The sequence below is a fragment of the Grammomys surdaster genome, unplaced genomic scaffold (assembly GCF_004785775.1).
Source record: "Grammomys surdaster isolate TR1022 unplaced genomic scaffold, NIH_TR_1.0 271, whole genome shotgun sequence".
Taxonomy (NCBI): domain Eukaryota; kingdom Metazoa; phylum Chordata; class Mammalia; order Rodentia; family Muridae; genus Grammomys; species Grammomys surdaster.
The window spans coordinates 3901798-3918881 of NW_021604712.1; positions in this window are offsets into that span (position 1 = coordinate 3901798).

The following is a 17084-nucleotide window of genomic DNA, read 5'->3' on the forward strand; positions in this document are numbered from 1 at the left end:
TTCCTTTCCTTTCCTTTCCTTTCCTTTCCTTTCCTTTCCTTTCCTTTTTCTTTTCCTCTCCTCTCCTCTCCTCTCCTCTTCTCTCTTCCACTCTCCTCCCCTCCCTTCTATTCCACTCCCTTTCTCTCCTCTCCTTTCCTCTCCCCTCCCCTCCTTTAAATGACAACCATACAGCTTGAAAGACTCAGCTTGCACATGTTAGACCAAGATTCCTTTATTCTATCTTGATCTCTGGTTTCCTTTCCTGACACCACTACTGGGGTAAACTTGACAGGGAGATCTCATGACTGTCCTCTTGTTATTCTTTCTCAAGTACCTAGGCTAGTACCTGTTTCAGGGAAGGCAGTCAACAAAAAGCTTCCTGTGACTAATGATTCCGTCTTAGGGGAAGGTTGGGTGATAGAGTATGGTCATATAAAAGACTGAAAGTAGTGCCTTACATTTTATAAGGAATAAAGTAACTTTGTTCTGATATGCTTTAAATTTCCATATGTCATTTCAGTGTCCGAGGGAGTACTTAGAATGTACAAAGCCAAGTGATTGATCTCTGGAGCTATAGTGTTTATAAGTAAATGAATGTATAATCACAAATTTTAAAAACAAACTTAATTGTTTCAGCAATAGCTATGGCTTATTAATAATTATCATTGTCACAATGATGTTAGACCTCTAAGAAAACTGGATTAATCATATGACATTTAGCTACGGAACCTCAGCAAACTAGCAAGTCAGATTTTTGACCAATTCAGGTTTTGTTTGTTGGTTTATATTCATTATTTTTTTTCATTCATTTACCATATTATATAGACTGTGTTTTCACCTTATCAATAAAGCTAGTTGGTTAGTTATTGAGATATAAAGGGCAGTGAACCATCATGACTTAGAAAATTATTGTTTATGGACAGTGCCCAGGTACCTAGTGTGAATGCATTTCACCTATCTGTAAGTGCTGTGGTAAGGGAATTTGGCCTGATGGCCAAGGAAGAAAAGTGTAATTAGACCTTTGTCAGTGACTATCTGAAGACCTTATTTCATTGCACAAATGAGTCTCTGCTGTCTTCTCTAGGTTCATGGGTATTAAGTTCAAGGAGGATAATAAAATCGTTCTCCTATAAAACCTTACACTTGTGAAAAGTTCATGTAGTTGTATCTTTGCTTCTTACAAATGAGCACACAACAAGGGTGTGCAATAAATTTACAGTACATACTGGAATTACTGACCAGATGTCGGACTTGAACATTCTTCATCTTAAGTTCATTCTGTTGGGCAGACATTTGAAAAATTAATCACGTCTAAAAACATGTCCTCAGCAAAATATAACAAAATAGTCATGGTTTCTTTTCCTCATGCTGAGATACAAGATCCTGACAAATTCTCCTGTCCCAGAGTTCCCATGTTCAATCTATCCTATGATGGATTTTCAAATTGACAAGTTGACAACCCTAATTTGAATAACTATTAATTGACAGAAATCTAATATCAAATAACATCATTGTTGTGTGTTGGGGGACACTATTTTTGATGTAGCAATATAAGTCCTGTGTCATAACAGCCCCTGTGGCCACAGTGACCCACAAGAAGCCAATGAGAATGTTCTTCATTTCGCATACCCCCATCCCTCTCACCCCACAGACCCACTCAGTGGTGTTTGCTGTCTCTTATCTCCTTAATTAAGAGCTAATTTGACACCTTGTGGCTTTCAGATGTGAAAACCCTCCTCTAATCTTTAAGATTTAAGTACTATTTCTTCAGGAATCAATTCGGCTGTTTAGTCACTGTGCATGAACATCATCTCCTTTCTATTCCATGGCTTGGGTGGTCTCACAGAAAACTGCTGACAGGAAGTCTCACAGCAGAGATTGATATATTTCCACCCAGGTAGTCACTTAACTATTCACAAGCTACTTTGCTTTATTTAACATTGGGTCAATATTCCCTGCAGACAATTCATCTAGGAAAAGTTAACTTCTCTCTAGGATGATACTTTGTCTACACGTGGCTCCATCCAAGACAGGAGTGAAAAGCTCATACACTCTTTCTCTTTCTGAATGTAATTGTATCAAACTCCCAAACAGACACTTTATTTCCTCTTTAAACCAGTGAATATAAACTTTATATTTTCTGCTTAATTTTTATTCTGTTCATTTACATATGTAAACTGTTATGTCCCACACCGAACTCACAAAATTTTAAAAATGACAGTGTTAATGTTTGAGCAGAAGCAGAAAGGGAGCAGGAGGATTCAAATCAGGATTCAGTCACACACATTATTTGCAAATCCTGATTCAGAGCCTTCTTTTCTGTCTCAGAATTTAGGTTTGATGGGTGTTGCTATTGGGAAGAGGAAGACTCAGCACAAACTGAGATATATATAAGCCTGTCTGAGTGCCCCTTACCTACCATACATGAAAGAGAAGTGCTTGGCAAAGCTGATTATCACAGGAAACCTGTGCTCCTGGAGATGCACAACTTTAATTAGCTATTGATCATTTAGCAAGAGGTGAAGTAAGATTAGAAAAGTCACATTGGATCAGAAGAGACAGACACGGGCTCTGCCCCTACTGCACAGTGGAGATGCAGCTGTAAGGTAAAAAGAATTGTGGGAAACAATGAAGGGCAATTTGCCTTAGTAAAGATTCACCATGAAAGATCCTGTGCAGGTCTTCTACTGGAGATTTTGAAGTGAATCTCTCTTTTATAAGCAATAATTGTATTAATTATTTGAGAATTTTATATAATGAATTTTGAACATATTCACCCTATTACTACTGCTCCTATAACTCCCCTCCCCTTGCTCCTACCACTTCCCACCAAACTTCTAAATGTTTTCAAAGCTAGTTAGTAGAGATGAAACCTCCAAGTCAGTACCAGATGGATGTCTTCATGTCCTATGACTAAAATATATGGTATCTTCCACAAAAAGATCTTGTTATCTAATCCGGAAGGACAGTCTAGAGTATTGTCAGTAGCCTTTAAAGCTCGGATGGCTATGTGACACCATTAACCACAACTTGAAAAGGGGTAACTCATTTATGGTGGTTTGAATAGGAATATCTCCCACAGATTTATGTATTTGAATATTTGGCCATAGAGAGTGGCAATATTAGGAGGCGTGGCTTTGTTGAAGTAGGTGTGGCCTTGTTGGAGGAAGTGTGTCTCTGTGGGGATGGGCTCTAAAGTCTTATAAACTCATGGATGGCCAGTATGTTACAGTCTCCTTCTGCTGTCTGCAGATCAAGATGTGGAACTCTCAGCTCCTCCAGCACCGTGTCTGCCTCCACACTTCCATGTTTCCTGCCTTGATGATAATGGACTAAACCTTTGAAACTATAAGACAACCCAATTAAATATTTTTCTTTATAAGAGTTGCTGTGGTCATGGTATCTCTTCATAGCAATCAAACGCAAACTAAAACTAAAGTTGGTACCAGGAGTGGGATATTGTGTGACAGACCTGACTATGCTTTTGTTGGGAGAAATATCAATTTGGGGATTTTGGATTAGGAAAGGAGTAGGATGCTTTAAGTTAGGTTTAATGGGCTATCCTAGTAGAAATATGGAAGACATTAGTGTTGAAAGTCATTTGAAATGTGAGGGCATGGCTCAACAGATTGCAGGGGATAAGAATTTTAGTACCTGATATAGAAACTATTCTTGCAACATTTTGGAAAAGAATGTGTCAGCTTTGTTCCCTTGCCCTCAATGTCTGCCTGATTTTACTTTGAAGAGTTTTGGATTAATTGCATTGGCAAAAGAAATCTCAAAATAGCCTAGTATAGACTCTGCTGTGTGGTTACTACTGTTCACTCTTATGAAAAGCATTTGATAAAAGGAAAAAATGGAACAAGGAAACATACAAATATAGATGTTTAAAAGAAAAAAGGGGCACCAAGAAGTGGAATGCAGCTAAGTCTTATCTTCAAGGAGATAAACAGATTAAAGGAATTAAATAGAATATAGGGAATGATGACCTCAGGGCAAGACTCCATCCAACTAAGGATCCAATTTGTGAAAAGGGATTAAAGAAAAACTCAGAGCTGAGTGTGGTGGCATATGCCCCTAATCTTCATTCCAGAGGCAGAAGCGGAAGGATCTCTGAGTTCAAGGCCAGTGTAATCTACAGAATGAGTTCCAGGGTAGCCAAGCTTAGGCAGTAAATGGAGTGATGGAAAACAGAAAGCTGTTGAAGATGAAACTAAATAAGGAGACCATGTTCCATCCCTAGCAAGCTGCAGAACTTGGCAACTTTGGCCACTATGGTTCTGGCTTTAGAGTCTAGGATAGAACAAAGATGTTATGAAATCTCTGCAACTAAGAAAAGCTGCTGAGACCAGGTGTATGCCTGAAGTGTCATCCCTGCATGGAGCCCTATGACTTTGAACTTTGGACTTTTAAACAAGTTTGAGACTGTGATAGGCAATGGAGATTTTTGAAATTGGATTGAATGGGAATCCAGGTGACTCCTGGATTGCCTTGGAGTCTTCCAGATGTTAGAGATGCCAGAGCTGCAGGATACGCTGCTATTAGAGAGTGGAACCAGCCCAAGAGGGAAAAGGTATGTTACAGTCATCAAAGCTGAAAGGAGTTGGAGATCTGAAGAGTCTTTGACAATACACATGGAGATGCAGAATTTGGAGTTTGCCTAGCTGGTTTTCAGTCTTGCTTTAGTCCAGTATTTCCTCACTATATTCCCTTTCCTTCAATTTAGGATGGCAATATATATCCTGTGCCATTATGTTGAAAGTATGTAATTTGGTTTTTTATTTGGATTATAGTGGGATTACAGTCAAGAGAGTGATTGAATCTCAGAAAAGACTTTGAACTTTAGACTCTAAACAAGTTTGAGACTGTGATAGACAAAGGGGACCTTTGAAATTGGATTGAATGTATTTCTACGTTATGTTATGGATACAAGTGCCAAGGATGGTGGTTTGACTAGGAATGCCCCCCATAGATTCATGTATTTGAACTCTCAGCTCTTTCTTCAATACCATGTCTGCCCTTATGCATGTTTCTTCCCATGAGGATAATAGACTAAACATCTGAACCTGTAAACTAGTCCCAATCAGATGTTTTTCTTTATATGAGCGGCAGTGGTTATGCTGTCTCTTCATAGCAATAAAAACCAAACATAGACACCATTCCTGGTTCTCTGGCTTTTACTTGTCAGCATAAATTGTTTTGCTCGGAGTATTGTCCCTCCCAGGGTTTGTACACACACACACACACACACACACACACACACACATATACATATACATATACATATACATATACATATACATATACATATACATATACATATACATATACATATATATATATATCTTCTGTGGTGGTAGGTTTCTATTTGATTTCCTCAAAAGATATTTAGTATTGATTATACATCTCCATATCTCATCCTTTCCCCCTTACACCACCTCAATTTAACCTATCCTATTCTGATATTTTTTTCTAATCCTTACTAAAATACAACACACATATCTAAAAAATTCAGTGATAACAATCAGAAATAAGATAAAACATATCATGTTTATCTTTATGTGTCTGGGTGGCTCATTTTGGTTTTGTTGACTGACATATACTTCTTTCTTTGGGGCTTTTTCCACTCCATTAGTAACTTTTCTTGACAGGTATCTTATGGCTCTGGCATCTCTAACACCTTGTGGTCTCCGAGGTAATCCTCAGAAAGCCACCATGAGTCAGATATACCATACCTGAACATAGACCCCAAAGGACTGTTCATCTTATTGTAGAGATACCTACTCATCCATGCTCACTGCTGTTCTGTCCACAATGGCCAGAAGATGGCAACAATTTAAATGTATGATGTCAAAAGATGAATGGATAGTGATAATGCATTATGTTTATAAAATGTAACATCATTCAGGTAATAAGAAAAACACTCTATGATTCACAGGTATGTGGGTGGGACTGGAAACAATTATTCTGAGAACATTCTTTTCACCATTTTGAAAATATATTTTAATGGAATCAATAACTAATTTTCCATGGAAACAAATAACCCATGCACATACATGAAAAAGTTTGATCTAGTCTTATTAACGAAGAAATCATATAAAAATTACTTTTTCATGGTATTTATAAAATGAGGAAAGACTTGTGATTTTAAAGGTTGTGCATTTAAATAACATGTCTTTTTGTTATCTTGAATAATCTAAACCTAATTATAAAATACAAATCTGATTATTAATTTTTAAAAAATATGAGTTAGAGTCTCTTAAGAGAATTTGACATTCTTCACTTAAAAAAAAATTGTATCAATAATTTGTTAGTTGGGTCATTAGAAGAAAATAGTGCGAAATTTTGCACCTCACACAAATAAATATTTTCCAGAGGTAAGTGCAGCCAAGAGAAGACTAAAAATCCAACGCAGAGGTTGAAGGATGATTCAGTTGATAAAGTGCTTGACACCCACACATGAGATTCTGATTTCAGATTCCCTGAACCAATGTAAAAAACAGATCTAACAGTATGAGAGTATAATTTGAGCATAGGAGAGGCCGAGAAGGGGGACCCTTGAGGCTTGCTGGCTAGTCATCCTAATCTAATTAATGTACCAAAAAGAATAGAGGAAAAGACTCAATATTGATCTCCAAATTCATCTGCACATATATGCACGTGTACATATATACTCATACATACATGCATGCACACATGCATATGTGTGTGCACACAGAGAGACAGAGAGATAGAGGGAGAGGGGGAGGGAGACATAGAGGGAGAGGGAGAGGGAGAGGGAGAGGGAGAGGGAGAGAAACCTAGCACCGCACCTCCTTTTCAGATTTGAACATCATGTGCTAAAGTCTTCCATATGGAATGTCCTTCAGATTCTATGTATATAAGAAATTAAAGTATCTGGAACTAACTGACAGGTGCGGTTGAAGGCTACTGACATTCTGAGAGTCCATAGGTATGACAAGATGTCATTTAATTTTGTAGAAAGAATAAAATAGCAGAACGAAGTAATGAGTCAAGGAGATGAGAGTCGAGCTAGCTCGATTGAATAAATGGAAATCTTCTCTAGCTGTAAGTCATGCCTTCCCTTTTTTTCTTATATATCCAAGGAAAGTCCTACATATGACATTGTATTTAGTATGTAGATTATCATACATTTTATTTTATATAGCTGTCTTAAGTTTATGGTCCTCACTGTCAGTTACCCATTAGATTACAAGAGCTCCTGGCACATCACCAGAACCATCCCACTCCTTCCACCTTCAGTACTCCCATGTGACATGAAATTGTGGTTCAGGTAATCTGAAATCAGGATCCCATGCATGGTAGGAAGACTCAGCCCCTCCTGCCACAGAGAATTGTGAATACATTTTATCTCACTTACATTTTTTGGAAAAAAAAAAGTGTCTTAGGTAATGTGTGTATACAACTATCTAGGTAATAATATGGAGATGTTGAGCCAGGTGTTACAATGATTCACAGTGTGATCTCAGCCACTATTCGTCAAAGACAGGAAGATTGCTGTGAGTTGGAGAACAGCCTGAACTACATAGCACACTACTGAAAGTAAAAAGTAGTTGTCGATATTACCAAGCTTCAGACCTTGAGACTCACAACAGCAACCTGCCTGCAATATATGTTGGCTCAATGGTGGCACAAATGTGATGACAGTAAACAACAGTGTTTGATTCCATTTAAGACCGACTCTGTAAAATGAAACCCATACCTGACACTGCTAAAGAATCCAGGAACTTGAAACCAGATATTTTATGGGTCCAGGGATCAAAATCTATCATTATTCTGATAAAGCTGCATAGCAATCAAATGGCTGCTAATAACATATTGCTATGCCCATAGGTTAGTGACTCCTTAGAAAGGAAACTTCTTGCAATAGGTGACCATTAACACAGAGACCCACAACTGGACAATGTGCAGAGAGTGAGAGACTCTGGAACACTCAGGTGTAAATATGATGATAACATGAAAGCCCTTCCCCTAAGGCTCAGGAATCTATATAGAAGAAAAGGCAGAAAGGTTGTAATAGTCAGAGGTGATGGATAACTCCAAGAGAATAGAATCTTTCAGATGCAACAGAGTTGATGAACATGACTTCATAGAGATTGTAACACCATACACAAGACATTCACGAGTCCGAAACAGGAAAGTTGGAGAACAGGAACGTGGTTCATAGTTTCTAGGTTGATCACAGAAGGAAGACAGGTCAGAAGTGACCTGCGTAATAGAATGTAGAAATCAGTCTCTGGAGTTTTCTATCAAAGTTTAGTGCATGTGCACCATGATGAAAAGAAAAAGCTGTAATGATTAGAAGTTCTAATCTAAGCTTGAAATGTGAAAATCTGATGTATTTGTAGCCATAGTTCAGGAAGATAAAATGGAATAAAAATAAAATATCTGTGCTTGGGGTAGTAAAGTAGTCAAGAAGCTGGGCATTCATAGGCAAGGCAGTGTTCTCATCTGGAAACTTATCTTCTGCTCACAGGTATCATAGAAAGTCAGGGAGAGAGTGTGCTCCTGATGACTAAATGGAGTTACCATTCCCAAACATCTCATATGACTTCCAAAACATACCTACACAAATCATCAATTTGTGTGAATTGAGTACAGGAAAGCTGGCCCTGGAGTGAAAACATTTCAGAACTGCTTTATTTTGTTCTAAACAGAAACCACAAATGTGATATTGGAGACGCACCAATACAACAATTTGTTATTGATGTGACCTTTTTTTTTTTCATCTCTAAAGGCTGAATGGAAATTTAAACATGTATAGTCAATGTATTCTCTATATATATGAAAACAGAAAAATGATTTTAAACTCCTTAAACTGTATAACAGAGTACTGTACCATTACATAAATACTTTGAATGTAAAAAGCAGAGGAGATCATGGGGTAATATTATGGTCTCTTGATACATTTGAATTAATAGTCTTGGGGATAATTGATAACTATCATATATCATAAATATCTCTAACTTCAGGGAAGCCCACTAAGGGGAAAAAGTAGTTTTTGACATGATTCTTTTAGGATGTTTTGTTATTATTTAAGTCCATAAAGTTTGCAAAGTGCTGATAACATTATTTAAACAAGAACATTAAATGCAAGGCACACTGCTACATAATTATAAAAATAAATAGATATTAGCATACTAGAATTTTCTCTTACGTTCACAAATTTTATACCAAGTAATGCTTCCTATCAAGTCTCCATCAAAATGTGTAATTTAAAGTGGACATTTTCTTTACTGAGTGGCCCAAAAGCCTACTTGAAATCAGTTCTACAGAGGGCAAAGTTGGAAAACGTTTGCAGAATGTCTCCAGATTCTGCAACAGTGGGTTTTTCCTCAGTCAAGTAAAAACCTTTGCAATCAAGAGCAACAAACACAGAGTGGAAGCCAGAAAGGCTTGCTGTGTATGTCCTTTTTGAACTGAAGAAGTATGAGTTGATCCCGGTTGCTTTCTCTTCTGGTGGCTTCTTATGAAACAAAGTAACTTCATTTGGACATCCTGAGGCTAGAAAAATACAATTGAAAACATATGCCAGACACAGACTATGTAGATCTCTTTAGATTTTTATGTACAACCTTATTTTTAAACTTTTATAATGGTACAAGAAACCATGAGGGAACTAGTGGCTGCCTCTGGTTGACCAGGAAATTATTTTTACAACCTATCTTGATTCTGTGGCTGAAATCTAGTAAGTTGTAAATATGAAATTTCCCATTAGAATTTCTATCCACCACAACAACATATAGCTTAGATTTTAAACATTATATGTGTATATGTGTATGTGCATGTGCATGTGCGTGTGCGTGTGCGTGTGTGTGTGTGTGTGTGTGTGTGTGTGTGTTAATCTTTCCATGGAATCCTCATTACTGAAGTTTTCTGTGTCTTTGTTCTGCTCAATGATAAGGAATCTAGCAGGAAGAATCAATTCATACTATTTGTGTGATATAAAAGTTTGAGTTAGTGGGCAGGGTTTTGGCTCCATTGATAGAGTGCTTGTCTGGCAACAAGGCAGCCCTTCTTGCTAGAATGTCATCCCTAGCACCACAAAACCAGCTGTATTACTACACATCTGTTATTTTAGCACCAGGAAGATAGAGCAGTGAGAATAGGAGTTCAAGGTCATCCTCCATTACTTAGTAAGGTTGGAGCTAACCCAGGCTCCATGAGACCAAGTTTTTTAAAATGACATCAGTTTTATTTAAAAGAAAAGTACCTCAATGTATCTGGATCACCAAAATATATTTCAGAACAGATGTAAAACTCAAAGGCTCTACAGAACTGACATTGTCTTGAAGGAAGCATCAGGCTTACTCCAAGTGTATCACTACAGCCTGAAGCAGTAAGATTGCTGTTTATCTTCCAAGAATGAGAAAGATTCATCAGTTCATCTGACACTGGGAGCAGAAATGCAACTGAATCCTTCTCAGCTTATTCCAGTAGCTCCAATCGGGAATGAATTTGCATCTCGGCACCATTTGATGGCCTGGAGTTCTTAATTATGAAACAAATGGAAAGTCGTTGCCTGATGTTGATGGCTCCTTTGTGTATCATTCTTTTCAAAACATGAATGATTAATGGAATTTTCCCAGTACAGACAAACTTGTTTACTGATGAAATTAGAGCTGAAGTTGGCATGGTCCTAGTGGAAAGACTTTTGCTATCAAGGCGCAGGACTGCCAAGCTCTCTGATGAAGAATAGAAAATTTTTTTACAGTTTGGAGTGGTTTCGAATATTCTTAAGGATTGGCCCCAGTGGAAATTATTTTCATTTAGATGCTGTGTTAGGAGAAAGGACTTCCATTCATTTCCTTGTTGTGAACATTGGTGTTAGGTTCTTTGTCCTCATACAAGCCCTTTGGGAATGTGTGTGACCTCCATGCTTTTTGGCATCTGCCCAAAGCCTGAGTCAGCAAAATATGATAGAGATATGGAGCTTTTCCAAGCCACTTCTCTGGAAGTCCCCAACAAGTCTCAGCAGAAACTCAAGGCTGGCTGTCATGCCATCAGGAAGAGGAGTATTAGTGCTGTTTCCTAAAAACTGTGACTCTGGTGACAGAGTCTTTTTGGTGACTTAAAAAAGAAATAAAGTAAGGAAAATTTAGGCTCCATCCCAAAGCATAAGAAGTCATGCATAATTAAAGAGAGTCTTCCTCATCTGGACCAGAGATTTCTGGGGACTCTGTAAGTTTCATGTGCATGCATGCCTTTCTCTTTGTACTGCATGACACTGTTCCACATCCCTGCAAACTAATGCTGACCACTCCCCCCACACTTTTCTCATGCTTAGCTGTCTTACCTTCATAAGGAAAACCATGGTTGGCTTTTATTTATTCTGCCAGAGCTTGGAAACATTCTTTTATCTTTAATTAATTTCCAAATTGACAGCGACCTTTGTAGCATGATGGGAAATAACAAACTAAGTGGCCAGTATTTCTAGCACTTGGCTGTGGCTATGCAGATGGTAGGGGTGGTGGCCAAGAAAGCCATAAATCTACTTCATTATTCAGAAATGGCCTGTGAATTTATGGCCACTATTTTCAGGATGTAGAACTCATCCCACCAATATACCTAGAGTTGACATCACTTTTGGTAATTAATCAGTGCTGCCATTTTGCAGTAAAGGAAGCAAGTGCTGGCAGTATATGCAACCTCTTAATCACCATTCAGATGAAAGTTGCTGATGCCTGTTATTGGTTTTAATTGGGTGTTATTGGCTGTCCAAATTGCAAATTTTGGCATCTCTCTGTCAAATCAATGGGTAGTGTTATATCTGAGATTTGCAAGTTGTTATTTTCTTCATATATAATTTAACCTGATGATATAATTGGTTTTTTCCTTTCTTTTCTAGAAACCAGAGTCTTACATATCCTAGGCTGTCCTCAAACTCAAAAGTTAGCCTAGAATGAGCAAGGACTCCTCACCCACTTGCCTCTGCAGCTCATGTTCTGAAACTGTAGGTAGATGTCTGTCACCATACTTGATTTATGTAGGACAAGGTGTAAAGTCAAGCCTTCAAGCAATGACCAATAAGCACTCTTCCAATTGAGTTACATCCAAGCCCTCCCTATGCCAGCAATTAAAACTTCTTAGAGATGAGTTTCCACAGTGTCTATTGGCATGAGTCTTAGCTTCTGGATATTAAAATGGATCACAAGATAAAATGCTGAAGCTGTAGATTCAATGAATTGGTTACAGTCAATCTGTTTAGGTTTTCCCAAGAAGGGTTTTTGAGTGAACAGCGTCTCTGAAACACTTCCACTGTAATGGCTTCTCCTGCAAACATAAATAATACATCTCCAATTGCTTATGAAATACTCTATCATTGTGGTATTAAGCCTTGGACAAGAGTGTAAAAAGATGTGTGGAGGATAATAGCTAATTTGAATGTGATAACAGCAACCAGTGTCAGGTAAGACTCACTCTGGGTACATGTTACTGATGTCGATAGCACTGCAAATTACAGACTATCAGAGTTTCTTCTGTTCCAGTTGGCACTAATTCCTGACAAGCACAGTGGATCCTGCTCTGTGTTGTTTCCCGCTGCTCAATCCAATCAGAACCAAGCGAATAAAGCACAAGGAAGCTTTTGATTTTATATTACGAGCTCTCTCTGGGCGAGAACATTCTTAGGAGACATCCCCATCTCCATGAAACTTGCTACATTTTCACAACTTCATTTATTCCACCCAAAGTGATAGATGCCACATATGGTTCCACATAAGCCAGGGTCATAGCCACAGAGTCATGCAAATTAGTAGAGGCTTCTCAAAGCCTGGAGAGGGAGGCATGATCTTTTTCCTGTCTTTTTCTAACACTTTTGGAGACTTAGAATCATCTCCTGGCAAAGCAACAAAGAAATAGATCAATCGCCAAGAGCCTCGAATCATCTGCTGGGGGCTATTTAATAATTCTGATGGGCTTCTTTTCTTCTGTTCTATTGGTGACTAAGGCACATCACATGGCACTTCAATATTTCAGCGAGGAAAGGCCTTACACTGCCTGATTTTAATTAGCTGATGTTACTCTTTAGACTTTCAAACACAGGTTCTGAATGGAATGCGTTGCATCCTCTCAAAATATCAGGAATAAACAGAGGCACCGCGGAGCATGACTTCTTTTATCCTTGGATTCCTGAATTCAGATACTGATCATTTGCAGGGAGGGGGGTAAGGATGTGAAGGCAGCCAACAGTGCAAAGGAACGCTCCCACACTCACTCTTAAGATGAGTTCCTCAAATAAAGTGCTGACACTTCACCTGAATTAAACCAAAACCTTGAGAGAGCATATGAGAATTTGAGAGAACTGAATGTAGCCCAGAGACTCCCTGTGAGACGTGGGGATGACATTTGACTCTTTGATATCCTACTTAGTCAAATGCAGTCACAACGTTTGAAACACAACTGTGGTAGGAATTGAAGAAGATATTCTCTGTAGAGCAAAGCAGGATGGACACCAGGGAAATATTTGGCTACCTGCATGTGCTATCAGTGCATCATCCCACGCCTCATCATTACTGTGGCACACAAATTTTGAGCTGTTGATAAATATTCATAGTTAATGGCCTGAGATTTCTTTTTGGACTGTAAGTAACCAAATTGACTTAGTGCTACGTGTGTATGTGTGTGTGTGTGTGTGTGTGTGTGTGTGAGAGAGAGAGAGAGAGAGAGAGAGAGAGAGAGAGAGAGAGAGAGAGAGGAAGAGAACTCTAGTATGTATATTTGTATGCAGAGTTGAGCACTAATCATGGTTTAGTAACCTGGAGTCATAGAGACCTGTCCCCTGAACCTTCACCCTGCAGATACCTGGTTCTGATGATATCTGTATTCCCCCTGAACACCCACACTCCAGTGTCATCCCCTTCCCCACATCCTGCCTTTCTGTGTTTATAACTACGATTTGAGAAAAAATAAATACATTATTTTAAAAAGGAAAGAAAAAAAGAAAAAAATAATCAGTATCATACTATCGACTTAAAAAAAAAGTAACCTGGATGATAGAAAGTGGGGTCTCTAGAATTAAAAGCCAATGTGTTTCTTATACCTTGGGATCTCATTAAATTTATAAGTTGCAGGGGCTGGGGGACTGGGCCATTCTTGCTATTCCCTGAGATAATCAGCTACCATATCTCCTCTATTTTCCTCTTCTCTTTCCACCACAACAAGGTTCTCTCTGCTCTTCTGACACCATGCTTTCTCTGTCTTATATGTATGGTTGGCCACTTATTAGAAAAATCTTAAAATCTATGAGAATATCAACAATGAGAAATAAACAGAATGCATTAAACACAGCTATTTCAAAGTACCTCAAAGCAGAAAGAAGACCAAGCAGGAAGAAGACCAACCATGACTGGAGCACCGAATGGAAAAAAGTAGAAACAAAAAATAACTTTGCAGACACCATGAAGCAAAGAGAAGTTAGCTTTTCCACTGAGGCAAATTTAGACATCTACAGGTTGAAAATGATGGCAGGCTCCATGACCTTGGCTAGGGTTCATGACTTCTCTGACTTCAGTGTCCTCGTGTCTAAGGTGGGAATGAAATAGCATCTAATGCAGTTTACTAGGAAGAGTTGAGATCACTTTGTAAAGCACTTGTGACAGCATCTGGCATAAGGCAGAGTTACCAAAACATTTGCTAAACACAAAGGAACAACTGAAAACACAGGAGACTAGGATTTTCCTAAATGACTATAGGGTTTCTCTTGCTGCAGTATGTGCACTTATTTGGTACAAAATGAATGCACATGTTTGTACACATATGTGAGAATAGCAAAGAAATATGTATCAAAGGAGCACATTGGCATTTTCGTCAGAAATGTAAACTACATTTTCACTAATTTTAAAATTTGGCAACTCAATGTTTCAAAACAAGAAATTCAGTTTAAAGAGGCTAGGGAGATAGATCAGTGGGTAAAAACATTTGCCACACAATTTGATGACCAGATTACCAATTCTGAAAACCCAGGTATAAGTTTGGCAATCTGTCAAGCATCTGTAATCCCAGTGTGTTTCTGTAAGGAGATGGGAGACAGAAACAGGAGACTCTCCCAGAATCTCACAGACCAGGAAGCCTGGTTATAGGACAATGAAGAGACTGTCTCAAACAAGTTGGAAAAATCAGGATTTATACCTCAAGTTTGTCCTATGACAGAACCCCCCATGTCCTAACACCCATGTATGTGTACCCTCCAACATACAAACACATCAGTTACATACACACACTCACATTTGCATTCATGCATGTATCCACACACAAACCCACATACACATACGCATGTGATCATGCACAAATACACTTACAAAAACTTTCCAAAATTTTCTTTAGAGAGCTAAGAACCAAAGAACATTTTAGAAATGATTGTTTTACCTTTGCATCTCAACTTCACACTTCAGACTGAAGAGCTAGTCCTGTGGTTAGAACACTTGCTAAGCTCGCAGAAAACCTGGCTTCAGTTCATGCACCCACAGAATAGTTTACAACCAGTTCCTGGAGAAATGACACCGTGTCCTGATCTTCATGAGCATGCACCTAGTATATAGATATACATTTAGACAAGACACTCATACAAGTAAAATTAGATAGATAGATAGATAGATAGATAGATAGATAGATAGACAGATAGATAGGTAAATCCCAAATGTCTTTTATGGTAGCATCAGACACTGGCATGGTTGCTTAACCTGTTTGTACTAATGTGCCCTTGTGAAGTAGTTGATTGAGATTTATGTTCAATTATTGCCCATGAGACCAAGCTCTGTTTTGATTCTGGCTTTTTTGGAGGTTAAACTTGTGGAGTTTCCCAAGCACAGCATGGTGTGCCACATTCTCATCTTATATGTTATAAAGGAACTGATTAAGAAACAAAAGCAGTTAATCAAGGCTAATCTTATCAGCTCTTCTTGGATTTACTTCCTTAGACAATCCCACCATAAACTCCCAGGCTTGGTTCCCAGGACTACTGATTGTCGTACTGTGATAGATAATAGCACCAACAACAAGAAAAGAAGCCAAGGGCAGCCTTTGATACAACAGTAGTGAGGAGCCCACCTTGGTTGGTAAAAGTCAAGAAGTAGACCCAAAGTGGAGGAGAGAAAAATCAGAGGCTTAGAACAAACTCCGTGTCCATCAGAATAACTTTGACTGTGATACCAGGATATTGATCCTAGAAACTCCCAGAGCATTGTCTTCTTGCTTTAAACATGTAGGAAAAAATGGATCAACATACATGACTGAGAATATAAACACACAGTACTTCCAAATAGCCATCACTGTGAACCTGATTGCTCTATTATGTTTATGTTTGAAGAAAATTTGAGTGAAAGAGAAAAAATAGATTAAGGGAAAAAAAATCACAAGTGAACTAATACCTAGTGGAACCCAAGCAGCCCAAGCACAGAAAGCCCTTCTAACAACCTTCTGCTGGGTCAGTAAAGTGACTAAGTTCAAGGTTTCACCTCATGGTGATGCCTGGGCTGGTATTTTTGACTCTCAAATGGTGTAAGTTAACTGCAATCTTATACCAGCTGATAATTTACAAAATGAAATTATCAGTGTGTATTACTTTTGTGTAGTGCTGGGTTTAATAAAGACAATTGCTTTTGATTAATCATGTGCTTTGGACAAACTACTTATACCTTCTCATTTCTCCTGACTCAATGCTGGGCTCCCGTTTGTCTGGAGTCACTAGACCTTTCCTGTCTTATATACATACATTTATCTCTCTGTGTGTGTGATGTTAGGAGGTCTATTCAAACAAATAAACAAACAAACAACAACCACAACAAAAAGTAAGGGAAATTAAGTTGGAACTAGGGAGATGGATCAGTAGGTAAAGTGCTGGCTACATGCTAATGTGAGGACCCAAGACTGGATCTCAATCTCCCATGAAAAAAGCTAAGCCTGATTGTATTGACCTCACTGGCCAGCTAATCCTGCTGAACTAGTATGCTCCATTTCAGTGAGAAAACCTGTCTCACAAAATAAGGTAGAGTGTAAAATAGAGAGGCATTGACATCCTCTGTCCTCCACACATGCACACACACACAAACACATGCACATACATGTAAACCTGCACACATGAA